This window comes from Triticum urartu, unplaced genomic scaffold (assembly GCF_056163025.1).
Source record: "Triticum urartu cultivar PI428250 unplaced genomic scaffold, HENAU_Tu73 scaffold2, whole genome shotgun sequence".
Lineage (NCBI taxonomy): Eukaryota > Viridiplantae > Streptophyta > Magnoliopsida > Poales > Poaceae > Triticum > Triticum urartu.
Window position 1 is genome coordinate 340,059 of NW_028260368.1, and position 22,554 is coordinate 362,612.

General features: G+C 37.3%; 4 non-coding genes across 4 annotated transcripts; 2 read left to right on the forward strand and 2 right to left on the reverse strand.

Annotated features, from left to right (window-relative positions):
* Positions 1–8,723: 8,723 nt before the first annotated feature.
* TRNAF-GAA (transfer RNA phenylalanine (anticodon GAA)) lies at positions 8,724–8,796 on the reverse strand. The gene has a single exon. It is a non-coding gene; the product is annotated as a tRNA-Phe (tRNA).
* Positions 8,797–10,464: 1,668 nt separating this feature from the next.
* Positions 10,465–10,537, forward strand: TRNAT-UGU (transfer RNA threonine (anticodon UGU)). The gene has a single exon. It is a non-coding gene; the product is annotated as a tRNA-Thr (tRNA).
* Positions 10,538–11,756: 1,219 nt separating this feature from the next.
* TRNAS-GGA (transfer RNA serine (anticodon GGA)) lies at positions 11,757–11,843 on the reverse strand. Its single transcript has one exon. It is a non-coding gene; the product is annotated as a tRNA-Ser (tRNA).
* Positions 11,844–20,462: 8,619 nt separating this feature from the next.
* Positions 20,463–20,534, forward strand: TRNAR-UCU (transfer RNA arginine (anticodon UCU)). Its single transcript has one exon. It is a non-coding gene; the product is annotated as a tRNA-Arg (tRNA).
* The last annotated feature ends 2,020 nt before the right edge of the window (positions 20,535–22,554 follow it).

The following is a 22,554-nucleotide window of genomic DNA, read 5'->3' on the forward strand; positions in this document are numbered from 1 at the left end:
AAAAGTATATTGATTCTTTCCCAATAAACGAAGACTTTTTTCTGTAAATACTGCGTATTTGATTCCATTATCATTATCATATGATAATACTATATTTTATTATTTTATTATTTTATTTGTATTTCTTTATTGTATTATACCTTAATATATATATTCTAGATATATAGAATAGACGAATCTCAATTTGTCAAGTCTCATGATCATATCATGATCTATTTTTATTCGGCTCAATCTTTTTTTTCTAAAAAAGATTGAGCCGAGTTTAATTGCAATCAATTAGAAGAATAAAGAAGAATTACTGCATTTCATAACTGATTTTTTTCTCTTTTTATTTCGTTTCTTTTTTATTTATACCTTCTTTATCTTTAGTTTTATCTAGTTAATCAATAGTATCTACCGGCTCGAACTCGAATTTGATCGCCTTCCATACTTCACAAGCTGCGGCTAGTTCAGGACTCCATTTGCAAGCTGCTCGGATAATTTCATTACCTTCGCGAGCAAGATCGCGCCCTTCGTTACGAGCTTGTACACAGGCTTCTAAAGCCACTCGATTAGCTGCTGCACCAGGTGCATTTCCCCAAGGATGTCCTAAAGTTCCTCCACCAAATTGTAATACAGAATCGTCCCCAAAGATTTCGGTCAGAGCTGGCATATGCCAAACATGAATACCACCTGAAGCTACCGGTATAACACCTGGCATGGATACCCAGTCCTGAGTGAAAAAGATACCGCGAGCACGATCTTTTTCAATAAAATCATCGCGCAATAAATCAACAAAACCTAAAGTCATTTCGCGTTCCCCTTCTAACTTACCTACTACTGTACCGGAGTGGATATGATCTCCCCCAGACATACGCAATGCTTTAGCTAATACACGGAAATGCATACCATGATTTTTCTGTCTATCAATAACTGCATGCATTGCACGGTGAATGTGAAGAAGTAGGCCATTGTCGCGGCAATAATGAGCCAAAGTAGTATTTGCGGTGAATCCCCCAGTTAAGTAGTCATGCATTACAATAGGAACCCCTAATTCTCTTGCAAATACAGCTCTCTTAATCATTTCTTCACATGTACCCGCAGTCGCATTCATGTAATGCCCCTTGATTTCACCGGTTTCGGCCTGTGATTTATAAATAGCTTCGGCACAAAAGACAAAACGGTCTCTCCAGCGCATAAATGGTTGTGAGTTTACGTTTTCATCATCTTTGGTAAAATCAAGTCCACCACGTAGACACTCATAACACGCTCTACCATAATTTTTTGCGGATAATCCCAATTTTGGTTTAATAGTACATCCCAATAAAGGACGACCGTACTTGTTCAACTTATCTCTTTCAACTTGGATACCATGAGGCGGGCCTTGGAAAGTTTTTGAATAAGTAGGGGGAATTCGTAGATCCTCCAAACGTAGAGCACGTAGGGCTTTGAAACCAAATACGTTACCTACAATGGAAGTAAACATGTTAGTAACGGAACCCTCTTCAAATAGGTCTAATGGATAAGCTACATAACAGATCCATTGGTTGTCTTCCCCAGCAACAGGCTCGATGTGATAGCATCGTCCTTTGTAACGATCAAGACTGGTAAGTCCATCAGTCCAAACAGTTGTCCATGTACCAGTAGAAGATTCGGCAGCTACTGCAGCCCCTGCTTCTTCGGGCGGAACCCCAGGCTGAGGACTTACTCGGAATGCTGCCAAGATATCAGTATCCTTAGTTTCATACTCTGGGGTGTAGTAAGTCAATTTATAATCTTTAACACCAGCTTGAAATCCAACACCTGCTTTAGTTTCTGTTTGTGGTGACATAAGTCCCTCCCTATAACTCTTGAATTAAGAATTCTCACAATAACAGGGTCTACTCGATGTTAATTAGGCGTAAATGAAACTTTAGCAAAAATCTCGTAAAACAAAAAGGATATTCAATTAATATAATATCAACTCATTAAAGAAAATTGAGGGCATGCTTAGGTTAATGAATATGTTTCATTCATATATAATGCGTACACCCTGTGTATGTTCTATCCTATAGGAATTCCAATATAGGAATTCGATAGGAATTGAGTTGTTGTTATGGTAAGTTAACACGGTTCGTTATTAAACCATGGATTTGATTTACCAAATCCATAATTATTGTATACTCTTTGATAGATATAGCGCAACCCAAATTAATTCCTAATCCTTATTTTACAAGTTCTTAATAGTTCTCTTTTCTTATTTTGAATGCAAATACCTAACTAAATACTAATAAAATTCTTTGTTGACAGCAATCTATGCTTCACAGTAGTATATATTTTGTATATCGAAGTCCTAGATAGGAAAGTAGAGTAGGCACAGATCCTCCACAAAAGGCAAAATGTATATGAAAAAAAAGATTGATTGAACTTTCCAATGGACTCATTCCATGAGTAAACGATTGAATGGGATTCGCTTGGGCAACGAAATCAAGTCCTGGTCCCCTTTTCTCTCTTATTGAATTAACTAATTCATTTCCTTTTTACTTTTGGATTTTTTTTGATTTGATTTGGCATTATTCAACAATAAAAAAAGAAAAATTTCGACAAATTCCTTTTTTTTAATTATGTGATAATTATGAGAACCAATCCTACTACTTCTCCTCCCGGGGTTTCCACAATTGAAGAAAAAAGTACAGGTCGTATCGATCAAATTATTGGACCCGTGCTGGATGTCACTTTTCCCCCAGGCAAGTTACCTTATATTTATAACGCTTTGGTAGTCCAGAGTAGAGACACTGCCGATAAGCAAATTAATGTGACTTGTGAGGTACAACAATTATTAGGAAATAATCGAGTTAGAGCTGTAGCTATGAGTGCTACGGACGGGTTGATGAGAGGAATGGAAGTGATTGACACGGGAGCTCCTCTCAGTGTTCCGGTCGGTGGAGCTACTCTCGGACGAATTTTCAACGTTCTTGGGGAGCCTGTTGACAATTTGGGTCCTGTAGATAGTAGTGCAACGTTCCCTATTCATAGATCTGCGCCTGCCTTTATCGAGTTAGATACGAAATTATCCATCTTTGAAACAGGTATTAAGGTCGTCGATCTTTTAGCTCCTTATCGACGTGGAGGAAAAATAGGACTATTTGGGGGGGCTGGAGTAGGTAAAACAGTACTGATCATGGAATTAATCAATAACATTGCTAAAGCTCATGGGGGCGTATCCGTATTCGGTGGAGTAGGGGAACGGACTCGTGAAGGAAATGATCTTTATATGGAAATGAAGGAATCCGGAGTAATTAATGAAAAAAATATTGAGGAATCAAAGGTAGCTCTAGTCTATGGCCAAATGAATGAACCACCGGGAGCTCGTATGAGAGTTGGTTTAACTGCCCTAACTATGGCGGAATATTTCCGAGATGTTAATAAGCAAGACGTGCTTTTATTTATCGATAATATCTTTCGTTTTGTTCAAGCAGGATCAGAGGTATCCGCTTTATTAGGGAGAATGCCCTCCGCAGTGGGTTATCAACCTACTCTTAGTACAGAAATGGGTTCTTTGCAAGAAAGAATTGCTTCTACTAAAAAGGGATCTATAACTTCGATTCAAGCAGTTTATGTACCTGCAGACGATTTGACCGACCCTGCCCCTGCCACAACATTTGCACATTTGGATGCTACTACCGTACTTTCCAGAGGATTAGCTTCCAAGGGTATTTATCCAGCAGTAGATCCTTTAGATTCAACCTCGACTATGTTACAGCCTCGGATCGTTGGCAACGAACATTATGAAACTGCGCAAAGAGTTAAGGAAACTTTACAACGTTACAAAGAACTTCAGGACATTATCGCAATTCTTGGCTTGGATGAATTATCGGAAGAGGATCGTTTAACTGTAGCAAGAGCAAGAAAAATTGAGCGTTTCTTATCACAACCGTTCTTTGTGGCAGAAGTTTTTACTGGTTCTCCAGGAAAGTATGTTGCTCTTGCGGAAACTATTAGGGGATTTCAACTAATCCTTTCCGGAGAATTAGACGGCCTACCTGAACAGGCTTTTTATTTGGTGGGTAACATCGATGAAGCTAGCACGAAAGCTATAACCTTAGAAGAGGAGAACAAATCGAAGAAATGAAATTAAATCTTTATGTACTGACTCCTAAGCGAATTATTTGGGATTGTGAAGTGAAAGAAATCATTTTATCCACTAATAGTGGCCAAATTGGCGTATTACCAAACCACGCCCCCATTAACACAGCAGTAGATATGGGTCCTTTGAGAATACGCCTCCTCAACGACCAATGGTTAACAGCGATTCTGTGGAGCGGTTTTGCGAGAATAGTTAATAATGAGATCATCATTTTAGGAAATGATGCGGAACTGGGTAGTGATATTGATCCGGAAGAAGCTCAAAAGGCACTTGAAATAGCCGAAGCTAACTTGAGTAAAGCTGAGGGTACGAAAGATTTGGTTGAAGCGAAGCTCGCTCTCAGACGAGCTAGGATACGAATCGAGGCTGTCAATTGGATTCCCCCATCCAATTGAAGACAATCCAGTGGTTTATAGTTGATACAAAGAAAAAGGGAAGAGGGGTAGAAAAAGTTATTAGATAGCGAAGCGAAGTAAGTCCAATGCTATCTAGTAATTTTTCTACCTACTTACCTACTATTGGATTTGAACCAATGACTCCCGCCGTATGAAAGCAATACTCTAACCACTGAGTTAAGTAGGCAATTTATCACCACAAAGGAAGACCCATTACTTCGATCGATTATATATTGAATCCCTTTTCTAAGCAATACCGCTCTGTTATTGGTCTGTTATATACTAAATACTAAACTAAATACTAAACAGATACAGATCAAAGGGGTATCCTCTGGCATTAGAAAATATTCATCTTGACAAGAAATTATCTATATGTTAAGATATCTCTGATAAGGGCTATAGCTCAGTTCGGTAGAGCAACTCGTTTACACGTGCGCCAATGCTTTTCAAAGGAGCTTATTATGCAATGAACATAATCGATCTTATTGCAAAATCAATGTCTTACTTCATAGATTCGAGAGAATAGGAGAACAGTAGCCTGACAAACAGTCGGTTCAGTCCGATTCAGGTGCCAATTCAGGTGCCTAATCAAATAGAACCCTTATGGATTTGCTAGTTGATAAGGTAAATATCCAGCCCACTAAATGCTAGGCGTAATGAGGATAAGGGCCTCCAAAAAACTTCTTTTCGTTCTATGAACTTTAAGGTGTATGAAGTCTCATAGTTAACTCTTGCAGTGGAACGATAGAGACTCCATTTCACTTAGGTTGATTTAATTTAGACCGGAGGCAGACCTAAGTCAAGGTAATCCTCCTTTGAAACACTTTGGTATTGCTCCTAGATAGATCATAATACAAAAAATCAATCAGAGCACAGGGAGCCATCTCATTATCTTTCCGTAAAGAAAAACTATGGTGGACTAACTGATCTTTAAATCAGTTTATGAAAGAGCCCAATGCAAAAAAATGCATGTTGGGTCTTTGAAACAGTTCAAATCATTTCGATAATAATCCGTTTGATCTGTTTTACCGAGAAGGTCTACGGTTCGAATCCGTATAGCCCTAATATGCCCTTTTTTAGATTTTAGGATCTCTATCCTATGTTTTCTTTAGTTTAGTATAGTTTTCATTTTCTCATTAGTATTTGTTTATAGACTGGATAGGCGCCTGCGACATAGAATAGAGATAAAAGCATTACCAAAGGCTCATTCATCGAAAATCAAAATCATACAGACAGGAAAAGAAAAACGAATTTCTATCAAATCAATAGAAGAAAGGATCCTTTCCCTGATTTGAATCCCGTCCTCCTTCAAATAGGATATCTCTAGACTTCCCTATAATAACTGCAATGATTTTATCCATTTTGCGAATTCCTACTTTGTTTTAAGTATATTTATTACTTTGTTTATAGATACATTATGTAAATTGATCAACTTTAAATAGAAAAAATAAAGTAAAGAGTAAATAAGAAAACAGAATATTCTGTCTCATAGTTCTGAAATAGAGTTCTTTATTTTTATTTTATAGTATTACTTCTCATTAATTATACTGCATAGATTAGTCCTACTATCTTAATTAGGTTCTAATTTAGTAGTATTCTCATTTTTATTTAATAGTCTCTTATTATTTTATTATTAAATATTAAATAAAGGATAGAGCTATTCTTTTTTCTAGAGATTCTAGAGAAAGCGAGACAAAGTGAAACGAGAAAGTTTTCTTTATATAAGAATTAGATCTACATACACCATATCTAAATAGAATGGAAATCCAAAAGAAAGGGAGTTGGGATTCCATTGGATGAATCTTTAAAGAAGATGCAGCACAGAGGAAACAAAGGCTAAACTTAAACTAAGCGCTTTTGTTTGAACAAAAAAGATTCTTGTTTCACCGAGGAAAAGAGAGAAGTTCTGGATAAATTGACAATGCTGAATTGAATTGACTAATTTAAGTTCCGCCTATTCCACATTAATGGGAGTACATTATGTTTCTGCTTCACGAATATGATATTTTTTGGACATTTCTAATAATAGCAAGCCTTATTCCTATTTTGGCATTTTCGATTTCAGGACTTTTAGCCCCGGTTAGTGAAGGACCAGAGAAGCTTTCTAGTTATGAATCGGGTATAGAACCCATGGGAGGGGCTTGGGTACAATTCCGAATACGCTATTATATGTTTGCGCTCGTTTTTGTTGTTTTTGATGTGGAAACCGTCTTTCTATACCCTTGGGCAATGAGTTTCGACGTATTGGGTGTATCCGTTTTTATCGAAGCTTTGATTTTCGTGCTTATCTTAGTTGTTGGTTTAGTTTATGCATGGCGAAAAGGAGCCTTGGAATGGTCTTAACTGAATATTTAGACAAAAAAAAAGAAGGAAAAGATTCTATTGAGACAGTTATGAATTTGATTGAGTTTCCCTTACTTGACCAAACAAGTTCCAATTCTGTTATTTCAACTACACCAAATGATCTTTCGAATTGGTCAAGACTCTCCAGTTTATGGCCCCTTCTATACGGTACCAGTTGTTGTTTCATTGAATTTGCTTCATTAATAGGCTCACGATTCGACTTTGATCGTTATGGATTGGTACCAAGATCAAGTCCTAGGCAAGCAGACCTAATTTTAACAGCCGGTACGGTAACAATGAAAATGGCTCCCTCTTTAGTGAGATTATACGAGCAAATGCCTGAACCAAAATACGTCATTGCTATGGGAGCCTGTACTATTACAGGGGGAATGTTCAGTACGGATTCCTATAGTACTGTTCGGGGAGTTGATAAGTTAATTCCTGTGGATGTCTACTTGCCGGGCTGCCCACCTAAACCGGAGGCAGTTATAGATGCCCTAACAAAACTTCGTAAGAAGATATCGCGAGAAATAGTTGAGGATCAAACTCTATCTCAAAATAAAAATAGATGTTTTACTACCAGTCACAAGCTTTATGTTAGGCGCAGTACTCATACAGGAACTTATGAGCAAGAATTGCTCTATCAATCACCATCTACATTAGATATATCTTCTGAAACTTTTTTCAAATCCAAAAGTTCAGTACCTTCCTACAAATTAGTGAATTAGGAGAGGGGCTCTTTTGTGTAGAAAAATAAAAAGCAGGGCAATCTTTCAAACTTGCATCCGAAATGTGAAATATTTATACAAAGAGGGAGAGATGAAGACAATGCAGCAGGGTTGGTTATCTAATTGGCTAGTCAAACATGAGGTGGTTCATAGATCTTTGGGCTTTGATCACCGAGGAATAGAGACTTTACAAATAAAAGCAGGGGATTGGGATTCCATTGCTGTCATTTTATATGTATATGGTTACAATTATTTACGCTCCCAATGTGCTTATGATGTAGCACCCGGTGGATCTTTAGCTAGCGTGTATCATCTTACGAGAATACAATATGGTATAGATAATCCAGAAGAAGTCTGCATAAAAGTCTTTGCCCAAAAGGATAATCCTAGAATTCCGTCTGTCTTCTGGATTTGGAGAAGTGCCGATTTTCAAGAACGCGAATCTTATGATATGGTGGGAATCTCTTATGATAATCATCCGCGCCTTAAACGTATCCTAATGCCTGAAAGTTGGATAGGCTGGCCCTTACGTAAGGATTATATAACCCCCAATTTTTATGAAATACAAGATGCTCATTGAATGATAAGAAATTCATGCTCACTTATACAACACAACTCCAGATTTTATTCAAGTCAAGGAATATTTTTAGGTTCTTTTCCTAGATGAAACGGAATACCTATTTATAATTAATTCCTAATTATACAAAAGCATTCCAGATAGACTGAGCAAAAAAAGGGTTTCATTTGGATTCCCCTATTTTGAAAATCGCATATTAATTTCCTTCATATGAACAGAAAAATAGGATGACTCAAAGAAGTTCTCTACCAGGAACTTTGTACCGCGCACATTACTTAGCACAACTAGGAAAATAAGATAAGATAAAGATAAGCAAGACTAAAAAAATATTCGTCGGAATAGCGGAATACAAAATTAAGAAACGCAAAAAAATAAAGGGGAATCTCACCCCCTTCTTTATCATAAAGAAAAGATATATTTTAAAACTTCTTTAAAAAGAAAAAGAAGTGCCTCTATATTTATATTATAGATTTATCCACTTAGATGAATAAATATTATTAATGAATATGTATCACAATCCATCTCGAGGTATTTGGATCAATACCTATTCGGTGGATCTTTTTTTTTTTTTTCTCTGCCAGGAACCAGATTTGAACTGGTGACACGAGGATTTTCAGTCCTCTGCTCTACCAACTGAGCTATCCTGACCTTTTCTTGTGCATCATCCTAGTAGAGTATTTGTATCTATGTCAATTAAAAGGACTAAAAATTAATTAAAGTATTTCAAATTTTAAATTTGAAAATGGGGGGGGTAGTCCTATGCATTGTGCATGGTTTACTTAAATAAAACTTAAAAATAGAGTGAATAACCAAGATTTCTTGCCGATACTCTAATAAAAAAGAAATCTATTCAATGAATAGGATAAGATCCATTGAGTTCTCTTCGCATTCCTTTGTGAAAGAGTAGAATGAGAAAGCTAATGAATCTTAAACCCATTGCATTGATAAAAAGAAAAAAAAGTGCATTGATAAAAAGAAAAAAAAAAAGAGGATAAATAATAATAATATAGTATAGTTAGGGAATAAAAGAGGATTTGGGGATAGAGGGACTTGAACCCTCACAACTTATAAAGTCGACGGATTTTCCTTTTACTAGAAATTTCATTGTTGTCAGTATTGACATGTAGAATGGGACTCTCTCTTTGTCCTCGTCCGATTAATCCACTTTTTTAAAGATCTCGAAAACTTTGAATTTTAATTGAAGAATTTGATTATTCAATATTCGATTGGAGTGGATTCACAATAATGAAAAAAAAAAATTATGATATGAGTTTTTTATTTCATAATCATTATCATTTCTAATTTCATTTTTAAAAAAGATAAAGAACCTATATTATAATTAGAATATAATATGAGTTCTGTGATTAATCGTTTGCTATGTCAGTATCTATACGTGTTTATTAAATGTATAAGGTATATAAACCCCTCTTTCTCTAATTTAGAACTAGAAGGAATTCCACTAACAACACAACGTAATTAACTCGATTCGTTAGAACAGCTTCCATTGAGTCTCTGCACCTATCCTTTTCCTTTGTATTCTAGTTCGAGAACCCCTTGTTTTCTCAAAACACGGATTTGGCTCAGGATTGCCCTTTTTTAATTCCAGGGTTTCTCTGAATTTGGAAGTTACCACTTAGCAGGTTTCCATACCAAGGCTCAATACAATCAAGTCCGTAGCGTCTACCGATTTCGCCATATCCCCATTTCCCTCTTCTTTGAGACCAGGATTCCTTGTGTAATTTCATCCATCTCTTAGTTTTTTTTTTGAATCATTGAGTTCATCACTCAACGTAGTCTAGCAGTTCAGTTCGACTCTATTTGAGAGACCTCGCTTGCTTATTGCAATTCAGAATTGAATTGATTCTATCCTTGATGTATTTGCAATTCAATCCGAATCAATATATCCAAAAGTTTTTATCTCCCCCACCTCCCGTCTTACTTTTTTATAGTATTCAAAATTATACTATAACGCTTGATATTTATTCTTTTTTTCTAATCAGAATTAGCAATTTTATTTACTCTGACTCTATGTTCCCCTTAGTGAAATATTAATCCTCAAATTATTAACAAATAATAAAGTCTATAATGATCGAATGAAAATACCAATAAATTCTATAATTTTATTTTTTAATATCCTATAGTTAAGCATATCAAGCTAACTTTATCTTTAAGAAGTTTTAGTATTTTTTTATTTTTATAAGTATAACTTCAAATTTAGAACTAGTTAATAGCTAAGATTAATAACTAATATCTGAGATTTTACGGATTTCCTATACTATACCTATTTCTATTTGTTACACTATTTCCGTTATGTAAGCCCACTTAGCTCAGAGGTTAGAGCATCGCATTTGTAATGCGAGGGTCATCGGTTCAAATCCGATAGTCGGCTTTTTTTTCTCTATCGATGTTCTACGAACAAGAATCTCTTTTTTTCCGAATTAAATGGAGAATCCAGGATCTTTTATGTTTTTTACCTTACAATTTTGCTAGATACAAAACAATAAAATAAATAATATATATACAAAAAAAAAAGATTTTGATGAAATTCCATTTTTTGGGGTACTTTAGTTGATTTTACTCTGTTTATCCTGTAGTTTAATTCAGTTTTAATTTCGATGTATTCTGTAATGTAAATACAATGAAATTAATTGTGTAAAATGAAATTTCAATAAAATAAAAAAAGGAGTCTTCATGTCCCGTTATCGAGGACCTCGTTTAAAAAAAATACGCCGTCTGGGAGCTTTACCAGGACTCACTAGAAAAACACCTAAATCCGGAAGTAATCTTAAAAAAAAATTCAATTCTGGGAAAAAGGAGCAATATCGTATTCGTCTTCAAGAAAAACAGAAATTGCGTTTTCATTATGGTCTGACAGAACGACAATTACTTAGATATGTACATATCGCTGGAAAAGCAAAAAGGTCAACAGGCCAGGTTTTACTACAATTACTTGAAATGCGTTTGGATAATATCCTTTTTCGATTGGGTATGGCTTCAACCATTCCTGGGGCCCGCCAATTAGTCAACCATAGACATATTTTAGTTAATGGTCGTATAGTCAATATACCAAGTTTTCGTTGCAAACCCCGAGATATTATTACTACGAAAGATAACCAAAGATCAAAAGGTCTGGTTCAAAATTATATTGCTTCATCGGACCCGGGGAAATTGCCAAAGCATTTGGCGATTGACACGTTGGAATATAAAGGACTAGTAAATAAAATCCTAGATAGGAAGTGGGTCGGTCTCAAAATAAATGAGTTGTTAGTTGTAGAATATTACTCTCGTCAGACTTGAACTTAACGAAAAAAGGAAAGGTTCATAGAATTTTCTTCCCCTTCCCCTTTCCCCGAACTAAATCGCCCTAAGACCATTACCATTAATTTGTATTTTCCCATCAACTAGCTAAAATTGATTAACCCTAGGATTAGGATCCTTTTTTCTTTTTTCCTCTATGTGTATTTTACATACCACAGTAATTTGCTATAGAGAATTTCTAATTTCTATTAAATCAAAATAAGATAATATAAGATATTATATTATTGCTGGAAAAAATTGTTATTTGATTTGATACATTGTGATCCTTAACGTTGATGAATTAAGAAAAACGGAAAGAGAGGGATTCGAACCCTCGGTAAACAAAAGTCTACATAGCAGTTCCAATGCTACGCCTTGAACCGCTCGGCCATCTCTCCTACATAACTTATTATGGAAAATAAACTGAGTGAATAGCGAGTTTTCTTATTCCTGCAGTACAGGTACAACCGCAACCACTCGGGGGTTCCATAGTTCTATTGGAAAAATTCCTTTTGATCTAAGTGGAAGGATACAGGATTTTTTACTAGAAATTGCGCTCGCTATAAAATAAAAGTTTTAATTTGGGTTTTCCCGCAACTAAAGAAAAAGAAAATGGAAGAATTCTTCTTATTGCATAATAAAATAAAGAAACCTTAGAATTCCGTTTGCATAAGATACGCTACACCATACTATCGAAATCAAAAATAGGGTATGAGACAATTAATAACTTTGAAAACACGAAATAGTTGATAACATAAGTTGTTGTTCAGAAATAGGAAAGTGGAATGAAATCCAGTCTTAGTCAAATATTTCATATCTCTTCGTGTCCAAGCAGAAGGAAAAGGATACAATTTGAGCTGAGCGGAAAATCCATATCTCTCTTATCCATTTAAAGCATATGGATTTAGAGTAGAGCATATGGATCAATCTATTTATAATTATAAGAATCGAATGTGTTTGTTTTTATGTTATTTTGTGAAGGAATGAAAACAATTCTATATAGAATGGGTTGGGAATTATGCCTAGATCCCGTGGAAATGGAAATTTCATTGATAAGACCTCCTCAATTGTAGCCAATATTTTATTGCGAATAATTCCGACAACCTCAGGAGAAAAAAAGGCATTTACTTATTATAGAGATGGTGCGATTTGACTCTTTTTTTTGCTTTTTTTTAGCCCTACCTATACCTCAGTCTTACGAAAAAGAGAGGGGGGTTGGCATAGAGAGAACCAAATTTGTAAAGCAAACAAACCCACGCTTCGGGAAGGTGAGGCGAACTAACAATTCCTTCCGTCGTGTATCCTCGATTGATGCGGCTTCAGATACTTCAATTGTAGATTTGAGTATTGAGCGAAAGGTTACACCTACAGGATATGGTATGGTATGGATTACAGGCCAATCCTACTCTATTAGTATCCGTAGGCAGCATAGGGGAGAAAAGCACTACACCTAGAAATAGGAATCAACAAGAGAAAAACTTTGTTAGAAATTACCCCTTTCCTGATCGGTATCAGGGCTGGGAAGAATGGTTGGGATAACAAACAACCATCAGGTTTGTACTTTGGATACCCCTATAACCATCAAAGATCGTTGAAGTAGCTAATTCCTCTAAATAGGAGGCGTTGAGAACAAAGAAATTATTGGAGCTATCGTTTTCCTCTAGCATTAATAGAATTCATTGGTGTTAAGAAAAACCTCTTGTGGGAAGGTTGGCTAGAGATTTCTTGGAAAAATACCAGCCCCTTTCGGTTCATAATGAGACGGGACTAATTCTATTTTGATTCTATAGATTATTTCGCTTAGTACTATTATGTACAGAAGGGAGGAGCCGTATGAGATGAAAACCTCATGTACGGTTTTGGAACGGAGATTTTTTGAATAGAATGAACGACCGTAACGGATGTTGGCTCAATCCGAAGGAAATTATGCGGAAGCTTTGCAAAATTATTATGAAGCTACGCGACTAGAAATCGATCCCTATGATCGAAGTTATATACTCTATAACATAGGCCTTATACACACAAGCAATGGAGAGCATACAAAGGCTTTGGAATATTATTTCCGGGCACTAGAACGAAACCCCTTCTTACCGCAAGCTTTTAATAATATGGCCGTGATCTGTCATTACGTGCGACTATCTCCACTATAGAAAGAAAAAAAAAAAAGAGAGGATCAAATTTTCTAGTAAATACTAGAAAAAAAGGGCTTTCTACATAGGGATCGTAAAAACAACGATTTTTCCCTATCAGCTGTAGGAAGGAAGGACACTTCACGAGAATCAAAAAACGAAGAAAGTATGGCCTATACTACTACTCTATGGATAAAGTTTCTCAAATTGATAGAGAAAGCACCGTAAAGATCAATTAGTGAGCGACTGGGTCGATACAACTAAAAAAAACTGCTTACTTATCCCATGATATGGGGCAAAATTTAGGAATCCGCTTATGTAATAGAGCCGATCCACTAAGGGATTAAGCAGCGGTGTAGTATCAGATCCCAAAGATAGTAAGTTCTTTTTTCTTTCTTATGGAAAAAAGTCTTTTTCAAGGATTCTATAGAGATTTCATATATGAAACCGGGATAGTTACCTCTCAGAAAATTTGAACGAAGGCTCTATATCTATCTATGCTTCATTCTTCTGAAGGTGGGAAAAAAGATCAAACTGATTATTGATAAAAATTAGGGTTTGAAACTTAGGTAATTAATTTCTTCTGCTTAACCCAAGAACAAATTGGATCGATTTTTGATAAATCGAATTCAGTTAAGATAGGGGAAATTCAGATAGCAATTTCTGAGCCGTATGAGGTAGGAAACTCTCAAGTACGGTTCTAAGGGAAGGAACTTCCTATTCCGACCGAGGAGAACAGGCCATTCTACAGGGTGATTCGGAAATTGCGGAAGCTTGGTTTGATCAAGCTGCTGAATATTGGAAACAAGCTATAGCGCTTACTCCGGGAAATTATATTGAAGCACAGAACTGGTTGAAGATTACGAAGCGCTTTGAATTTGAATAAGACCATGCTCCTTCTTTTTCATAAAATGGGTGGTTTGGTTGTTGATCCATTAATCAAATAAATTAGGTCGTAAGATCGAATCAAGAATTTCATTATATCCATTTCTTATACCTTCTATTTTATATGATATTTCATAAGAATAAACCATAGGGATAGGGTCTAGAATAGAAGTAATAAAGTGAATAAAAAGAGGGGGCAATCTAAATATTGCTAATATATTAGGACCATCTTATTAATAATTCTAATGAGTTATCTTGGAATTTAGAATCAAATAAAAAACCCTATATTATGCTCAAGGAAAGTAGATATAGATAGGAGCTTATGCCCTCAAAAAAAATACACTAGTTTCTTAAATTAAAAATAAAAAAGATTTTTTTCTTACGTCGAGAAATATTTGTTTTTCAAGATAAACAATGTCCGTTAGGCACCTAATCTTTATGTCATAATAGACCCGAACACTTGCCTCGGATTGACTTCAATATATAATTGCTCCAGTGAATAACTAAAAAAAAAATAGAAGGATGGTAGATAGTAAAGAAAAGAACTAATCACAATATCTATCTTTCAAAATCTATCTTTCAAAATCTATCTTTCAAAATATATATCTTTCAAAGATTCACTAAAAAGACAGTTGGCGGGTCTCTTTGTATGTCTTGTCCGGAAAGAGGAGGACTTAATGATTATTCGTTCGCCGGAACCAGAAGTAAAAATTGTTGTGGATAGGGATCCTGTAAAAACATCTTTTGAGGAATGGGCCAGACCCGGCCATTTCTCAAGAACACTAGCTAAGGGCCCTGATACTACCACTTGGATCTGGAACCTACATGCTGATGCTCACGATTTCGATAGTCATACTGGTGATTTGGAGGAGATTTCTCGAAAAGTCTTTAGTGCTCATTTCGGGCAACTTTCCATTATCTTTCTTTGGTTGAGTGGCATGTACTTTCATGGCGCCCGTTTTTCCAATTATGAAGCATGGCTAAGTGATCCTACTCACATTGGACCCAGTGCTCAGGTAGTTTGGCCTATAGTAGGGCAAGAAATATTGAATGGTGATGTAGGCGGGGGTTTCCGAGGAATCCAAATAACCTCTGGTTTTTTTCAGCTTTGGCGAGCATCTGGAATAACTAGTGAATTACAACTCTATTGTACTGCAATTGGTGCATTGATTTTTGCAGCGTTAATGCTTTTTGCTGGTTGGTTCCATTATCACAAAGCCGCTCCCAAATTGGCCTGGTTCCAAGATGTAGAATCCATGTTGAATCACCACTTAGCGGGATTATTAGGACTTGGGTCTCTTTCTTGGGCGGGGCACCAAATTCATGTATCTTTACCAATTAACCAATTTCTTGACGCTGGGGTGGATCCTAAAGAGATACCACTTCCTCATGAATTTATCTTGAATCGGGACCTTTTGGCTCAACTTTATCCTAGTTTTGCCGAAGGAGCAACCCCTTTTTTCACTTTAAATTGGTCCAAATACGCAGAATTTCTGACTTTTCGCGGAGGACTAGATCCAGTAACCGGTGGTCTCTGGCTGACCGATATTGCGCACCATCATTTAGCTATTGCTATTCTTTTCCTAATCGCAGGTCATATGTATAGGACCAATTGGGGTATTGGCCATGGACTTAAAGATATTTTGGAGGCTCACAAGGGCCCATTTACAGGACAAGGCCATAAGGGTCTTTATGAAATCTTAACAACGTCATGGCATGCTCAATTATCTCTTAACCTAGCTATGCTAGGCTCTACAACCATTGTTGTAGCTCATCATATGTATTCTATGCCTCCCTATCCATACCTAGCTACTGACTATGGTACACAACTTTCCTTGTTCACACACCACATGTGGATTGGCGGATTTCTAATAGTCGGTGCTGCTGCACATGCAGCAATTTTTATGGTAAGAGACTATGATCCAACTACTCGATACAACGATCTATTAGATCGCGTCCTTAGACACCGCGATGCAATCATATCCCACCTTAACTGGGTATGTATATTTCTAGGTTTTCACAGTTTTGGCTTGTACATTCATAATGATACCATGAGTGCTTTAGGCCGTCCACAAGATATGTTTTCGGATACTGCCATACAATTACAACCTATCTTTGCTCAATGGGTACAAAATATCCATGCTACTGCGCCTGGCGTAACAGCTCCTGGTGCAACAACAAGTACTAGCTTAACGTGGGGAGGCGGCGAGTTAGTAGCAGTAGGTGGCAAAGTGGCTTTGTTACCTATTCCATTAGGAACCGCAGATTTTTTAGTCCATCACATTCATGCATTTACCATACATGTGACTGTATTAATACTTTTGAAAGGTGTTTTATTTGCTCGGAGTTCCCGTTTGATACCCGATAAAGCAAATCTAGGTTTTCGCTTTCCTTGCGATGGGCCTGGCCGAGGGGGAACATGTCAAGTATCCGCCTGGGATCATGTTTTCTTAGGTTTATTCTGGATGTACAATGCAATTTCGGTAGTCATTTTCCATTTCAGTTGGAAAATGCAGTCGGATGTTTGGGGTACTATAAGTGATCAAGGGGTGGTAACTCATATTACAGGGGGAAACTTTGCACAGAGTTCCATTACGATTAATGGGTGGCTTCGAGATTTCTTGTGGGCACAGGCATCGCAAGTCATTCAGTCTTATGGTTCTTCATTATCTGCATATGGTCTTTTTTTCTTAGGTGCTCATTTTGTCTGGGCCTTCAGTTTAATGTTTTTATTCAGCGGCCGTGGTTATTGGCAAGAACTCATTGAATCTATCGTTTGGGCTCATAACAAATTAAAAGTTGCTCCTGCTACTCAGCCTAGAGCCTTGAGCATTATACAAGGACGCGCTGTAGGAGTAACCCATTACCTTCTGGGTGGAATTGCCACGACATGGGCATTCTTCTTAGCGAGAATTATTGCAGTAGGATAGTGGCTAGGAGGATTTGAAAGGCATTATGGAATTAAGATTTCCCAGGTTTAGCCAAGGCTTAGCTCAGGACCCCACTACTCGTCGTATTTGGTTTGGTATTGCTACCGCACATGATTTCGAAAGTCATGATGATATTACTGAAGAACGTCTTTATCAGAACATTTTTGCTTCTCACTTTGGGCAATTAGCAATAATCTTTCTATGGACGTCCGGAAATCTGTTTCATGTAGCTTGGCAAGGAAATTTTGAATCATGGATACAGGATCCTTTACACGTAAGACCTATTGCTCATGCGATTTGGGATCCTCATTTTGGTCAACCCGCTGTGGAAGCCTTTACTCGAGGAGGTGCTGCTGGTCCAGTGAATATTGCTTATTCTGGAGTTTATCAGTGGTGGTATACAATAGGATTACGCACCAATGAGGATCTTTATACTGGAGCTCTTTTTCTATTATTTCTTTCTACGCTGTCCTTAATAGCGGGTTGGTTACATCTACAACCCAAATGGAAACCAAGCCTTTCGTGGTTCAAAAACGCGGAATCTCGTCTCAATCATCATTTGTCAGGACTTTTCGGGGTAAGTTCTTTGGCTTGGACAGGACATTTAGTTCATGTTGCTATTCCCGCATCCAGGGGGGAGTACGTTCGATGGAATAATTTCTTAGATGTATTACCCTATCCCCAGGGGTTGGGACCCCTTTTGACGGGTCAATGGAATCTTTATGCCCAAAACCCTGATTCGAGTAATCATTTATTTGGTACCGCTCAAGGAGCGGGAACTGCCATTCTAACTCTTCTTGGGGGATTCCATCCACAAACACAAAGTTTGTGGCTGACCGATATGGCTCACCATCATTTAGCTATTGCATTTATTTTTCTCATTGCCGGTCACATGTATCGAACTAACTTCGGAATTGGGCACAGTATTAAAGATCTTTTAGAAGCGCATACTCCTCCGGGGGGTCGATTAGGGCGTGGGCATAAGGGCCTTTATGACACAATCAACAATTCGATTCATTTTCAGTTAGGTCTTGCTCTAGCTTCTTTAGGGGTTATTACTTCCTTAGTAGCTCAACATATGTACTCTTTACCTCCTTATGCATTCATAGCACAAGACTTTACTACTCAAGCTGCTTTATATACTCATCACCAATATATTGCAGGGTTCATCATGACAGGGGCTTTTGCTCATGGAGCTATTTTTTTCATTAGGGATTACAATCCGGAACAGAATGAGGATAATGTATTGGCAAGAATGTTAGACCATAAAGAAGCTATCATATCTCATTTAAGTTGGGCTAGCCTCTTTCTAGGATTCCATACCTTGGGCCTTTATGTTCATAACGACGTCATGCTTGCTTTTGGTACTCCAGAAAAGCAAATCTTGATCGAACCTATATTTGCCCAATGGATACAATCTGCTCATGGCAAGACGACATATGGGTTCGATATACTCTTATCTTCAACGAATGGCCCCGCTTTCAATGCGGGTCGAAGCCTATGGTTGCCCGGATGGTTGAATGCTGTTAATGAGAATAGTAATTCGCTTTTCTTAACAATAGGACCTGGGGATTTCTTGGTTCATCATGCTATTGCTCTAGGTTTGCATACAACTACATTGATTTTAGTAAAGGGCGCTTTAGATGCACGCGGTTCCAAATTAATGCCAGATAAAAAGGATTTTGGATATAGTTTTCCTTGTGACGGCCCAGGGCGCGGCGGTACTTGTGATATTTCTGCTTGGGACGCATTTTATTTGGCAGTTTTCTGGATGTTAAATACCATTGGGTGGGTTACTTTTTATTGGCATTGGAAACATATCACATTATGGCAGGGCAACGTTTCACAATTTAATGAATCCTCCACTTATTTGATGGGATGGTTAAGAGATTACCTATGGTTAAACTCTTCACAACTTATCAATGGATATAATCCTTTTGGGATGAATAGTTTATCGGTATGGGCGTGGATGTTCTTATTTGGACATCTTGTTTGGGCTACTGGATTTATGTTCTTAATTTCCTGGCGGGGGTATTGGCAGGAATTAATTGAGACTTTAGCATGGGCTCATGAACGCACACCTTTAGCTAATTTAATTCGCTGGAGAGATAAGCCCGTGGCTCTTTCCATTGTGCAAGCAAGATTGGTTGGATTAGCTCACTTTTCCGTGGGTTATATATTCACTTATGCAGCTTTCTTGATTGCCTCAACATCAGGCAAGTTTGGTTAATTTAGTTTGTTTTTTTGTACTGTATCAGCACCTAGTTCATTACTCTTGATAGAGAGGGAGGATCTGCCTTTTTAGATTTCTTTTTCTATTTATTTTTCCATCTAGGATTAGAACCGTATACTTGGTAATAATAGCAACGACACATTATGGCAAAAAAAAGTTTGATTCAGAGGGAGAAGAAGCGGCAGAAATTAGAACAGAAATATCATTTGATTCGTCAATCTTTAAAAAAAAAGATAAGAAGCAAAGTTTCTCCCTTGAGTTTGAGTGAAAAAACGAAAATGCGAGAAAAATTGCAATCCCTACCGCGTAATAGTGCACCTACACGCCTTCATCGACGTTGTTTTTTGACCGGAAGACCTAGAGCTAACTATCGACATTTTGGGCTATCCGGACACGTACTTCGAGAAATGGTTTATGAATGTTTGTTACCGGGTGCAACAAGATCCAGTTGGTAAGGATAAAATACCCTTTCGTATTTGTATGGATTTCTGGAATTGATAATCATAGAGGAGCCCTCTTTACCATTCTGTATAAATGGACTATTCTATTTGTATAGATATTGGTAGAGGGGCGTATCCAACCCTCTTTTATCCACTAGTTACCCCTCTTTAGTTTAAGAGTATAGAGCAGTTTGGTAGCTCATAAGGCTCATAACCTTGGGGTTGCGGGTTCGATTCCCACTACCGCCTCCATACTCCTTCTTTATGATATATGCATGATATAATATATACATCATGCATTTGTATCTGGATTTTTTGATTTCCTAAAAGAGTTTTGGTCTAACAGTTTTTTCTCGGAAGAAGCAAAAAAATAAAAGAAAGAATAAAATATGAAAGAAAAGCGTCCATTGTCTAATGGATAGGACAGAGGTCTTCTAAACCTTTGGTATAGGTTCAAATCCTATTGGACGCAATCTTATTTCTATCTATTCTTTAAATAACTATACTAAACTAAAAACAAAGAAAACTTTTTTGCATGATTCAAATGAAAAAGCTTTCTCAACGATTCCTATTCTACTAACAAGAGTAGACATGCAAAATTTATTTGTTACTGAAGAGAAAACCGTTCCAGCTGTTCCTGAATAGCTTCCTTCAAAAGGATTTCCGCTTGCTCGGTGAATGTCTTGCTAGAAGATATAATTTCTTGGAATTGAGGTTTAGTATCTTTTAGATGTTTACGTAACTCATCCAGAAATTTATTTACCTGTTCAATTTCTAACGAATCAAGATATCCTCTTGTTCCGGTATAAATAGTAGCTATCTGCTCTTCCACTGGGAGAGGATTTGCCTGGGATTGTTTAAGCAATTCCCTTAATCGTCGACCCCTTGCCAATTGATTCTGACTTGTTTTATCGAGAGCAGAGGCGAATTGTGCAAAGGCTTGTAACTCTGCGAATTGCGCTAGTTCCAATTTTGATTTGCCAGCTACTTGTTTCATGGCTTTAATTTGAGCCGCGGATCCTACTCTGGAAACAGAAATACCCACATTAATAGCGGGTCGAATTCCGGCATTGAATAGATCCGCAGATAAGAATATTTGTCCATCTGTAATGGAGATTACATTAGTAGGAATATAGGCGGAAACGTCTCCAGATTGAGTCTCAACTATTGGTAAAGCGGTCATACTTCCTTCGCCTAAAAGAGAATTTAATTTAGCGGCTCTTTCTAAAAGGCGTGAATGCAAATAAAAAACATCCCCTGGATAAGCCTCACGTCCGGGAGGTCTTCTTAATAGAAGGGACATTTGGCGATAAGCTTGTGCCTGTTTGGAGAGATCATCATAAATTATTAAAGTATGCCGTTCGCGGTACATAAAATACTCAGCCAGGGCTGCTCCCGTATAAGGAGCGAGGTATTGTAATGTAGCAGGTGAATCCGCCATTTCAGCTACTACAATAGTGTATTCCATGGCCCCCTCCTCATGGAAAGTAGTTACTACTTGAGCTACGGAGGATGCTCTTTGACCGATAGCTACATAAACACATATTACACCTTGCCCTTTTTGATTGAGAATTGTATCTGTGGCTACTGCTGTTTTGCCAGTCTGTCTGTCCCCAATAATTAACTCTCGCTGACCGCGCCCTATAGGGATCATCGAATCGATAGCAATAAGCCCTGTTTGAAGAGGTTCGTATACGGAACGCCTGGAAATTATACTTGGAGCAGGAGATTCAATTAAGCGAGATTCGGAAGCTATAATTTCGCCTTTCCCATCAATAGGTTTAGCCAGAGCATTTACAACACGACCCAAGTAAGCCTCACTCACGGGTATCTGAGCAATTCTTCCTGTTGCTTTTACAAAACTTCCCTCTTGTATCATCAACCCATCGCCCATTAATACAATCCCAACATTTTTGGATTCCAAATTCAGAGCAATACCCCTAGTACCTTCTGCAAATTCGACTAATTCACCTGACATTATTTCACCAAGACCTATAATACGAGCAATCCCATCCCCCACTTGAACTACGCGACCTATATTCTCAATCCCTACTTTCCTATTATATTGTTCAATACGTTCGCGGAGAATTTTATGAATTTCGTCGACTCGAAGGGTTGCCATTAGTGTTTCTTGACTCTTTTTTCGGAAGCAAGGGGAAAAATAATGCCTAAATTCTAAACGAAAGTAGAAGTTCAAGGCCTAATTAATTTAATTATTTCTTCCATTCCAGGGACCCGAGAATGCCAATATTAGCACGAATCGTACGGAAATGTAACTCGGTATTCAAACAACTATTCAGAGTTCCTAGAGCTCCTTGTACGGCCTGTTGGAAAACCCGCTGTCGGACCTGATTCATTGCCCTTTGTTTTTCAAAATAAAGGGTTTCGTTTTTAGACTTTTCCAATTGTTCCAAACTAATAGAAGTAGCATTAATCAAATTTGCTTTTTCTCGTTCTATCTCAGAGTATCCATTCATTCGATACTCATCCGC